This window comes from Xiphias gladius, unplaced genomic scaffold, assembly GCF_016859285.1.
Source record: "Xiphias gladius isolate SHS-SW01 ecotype Sanya breed wild unplaced genomic scaffold, ASM1685928v1 HiC_scaffold_652, whole genome shotgun sequence".
Lineage (NCBI taxonomy): Eukaryota > Metazoa > Chordata > Actinopteri > Istiophoriformes > Xiphiidae > Xiphias > Xiphias gladius.
Genome location: NW_024402357.1, coordinates 1 through 2,000, shown reverse-complemented (window position 1 = coordinate 2,000; position 2,000 = coordinate 1). Strand labels below are relative to the sequence as shown.

The window sequence follows — 2,000 nt, the reverse complement described above, 5'->3', positions numbered from 1 at the left end:
GTCAACCATTCCCATGAAAAGACCCAAACCAAAAATTCTCAATACTTAATGACTTTCCCTGCCTGCGGCACCCAGCATTGGGTACAAATGAAGGAACATGTGAACCAGTGCACCAGTGGGGCTCATTGATGTGTTTTTAGTTTTTACACAACAATGGAGCTTGTTTACAGGACGAATTCTTGTTGGTTTTATTATTTTCATGGGATTTGATGAGAGTAAGAAAAACAGAATATCACCAGACTTATCGTAGAAGGGTACAAGGCTCTGCGTGTTGTAGCACCAGGTGGTCACATGGTCTTCAGCATTAATGTTACTTATGTGCAGTTCAAATATTTAGCTACAAGTTAGGGCTACAGACTAAATGTCATATTTCTATATTTTTAGGCTCAATGGTGATACATGAGATGTAGATACAGTTGTAAATTAGATAGCCACATGTAAGATGTTACATGCACTTGTATTAAAACAGACTGGTCAAAATAAAATGCAAAGACAGGGTTTCCTTCCCTGTTTGAAAATATACAGCTGCAGTACATGCAAATGAAAAATTATATAAAAATAAATAGCCTATATTAAATAAAAATAGGCCTCTGAGAATGCTCCCTCTGTTGTTTTCAACAATAATAACAGACTGATTAAAATAAAGTACAATTACAATTATCTTCAGCAGTGTGGACCATATGGAGTTCCTATTGTATCTTTATTCAAAAGCATGGTCTTTCAATTTGAGGGCATTATTTCTTAATTTCGCATTCAGATTTTATATTGCTTTCCCTCAAAACCCTGCCCTGTCCGTAAGGGAAGCTGTAAGAAGTAAAGCAAACGTGCCCGCAATGAGGCAGTGATGATTTCATTGGTCAACTTTATCCTGGCATTCTATTGGTTTGGGAATTTTGTCATTTTCATAGAAATCCGAGAGCGAGAGCAAAAATCTGAGAGCGGAAGTTTCACGAGCACACAGAAGCAGCCTGATTACTAGGAGAAGGACACAAACAGAAGCACATGACATTGTTGCAGCAACAGTATATCTGAGTGCAAATAGTTTTGAGCAGGAGCAGAGCAGCTTTGCGCTTCAGCATGCGCTATTTGAGAGACAGGGCAGGGTTTGAGAGAAAGCTTTACAAAATCTTAATGTGAAATAAAGAAATTACGCACCAAAATGAAACACTATGCTTTTGAATTAAGGTAGGAAAGAAATTCCGTAGGACGATGCTTTGTTTCCCCACATGTTGCAGGAAAACTTTCTGTGCAGATGCAGGGGGGGCGGCTGCGTGGAGAGAATGAGAGAGGAGAGATGCCAACACTGGTATGGCCTTACGGAAGAAACGGGTTATGTAACACAACATCAAACTATATCGATATAAACAGTATTGTCTCATCCTATATCTTGTTTGAAAATATATTGATATAGCTTAAAAAGTCCATACAATGCCCAGCCCTACTACGAGTGTTTTGATATCTGCTCAGAGAAAGGTTGTAAGTTCAACTTCTTGGGAATGTACAAAAAAACTAATGTCCTATCAAGCAAGCCATTATAATTTGAGCTAATGTCCACAGAACATCAAATGGGTGTTCAGACAGAGGCCACACACACACACACACACACACACACACACACACACACACACACACACTCACACACACACACACACACACACACACACACACACAATCTCGATTCCTGTGTGGAGGTAATAACCCATTCCTCACTGCATGGAGATGATCCCTCGAGCTCCAGTGACTTTCTGTCTCTGCTCTCTGTGACAACAGAGGGTCGTAGGGTACAACCTCTACGACGCCAGTCCAGATGGAACAGGATGCATGGACATTTTTTCTTCTCCTGTCGCGGGTGGGTTGTTGTTTCTTGACCTCCTGAGGACATAGTAAAGGAAATTGTGATACGATTATGACCAGTCAAATTATAAGTGACCACATGGGAATTTCACTCAGTTTTTAATACAGAACTGTTAAACTAAATTGTGAAATATCTGAAGGATAAA

The 2,000-nt window shown here is 39.8% G+C and overlaps 1 long non-coding RNA gene across 1 annotated transcript; it reads right to left on the bottom strand.

The window, feature by feature from the left end:
* Positions 1 to 163: 163 nt before the first annotated feature.
* Positions 164 to 1,984, bottom strand: LOC120787788. Its single transcript, XR_005707086.1, has 2 exons — positions 1,711 to 1,984; positions 164 to 1,267 (listed from the first exon to the last, which is right to left on the bottom strand). It is a non-coding gene; the product is annotated as an uncharacterized LOC120787788 (long non-coding RNA).
* Between the last annotated feature and the right edge of the window lie 16 nt (positions 1,985 to 2,000).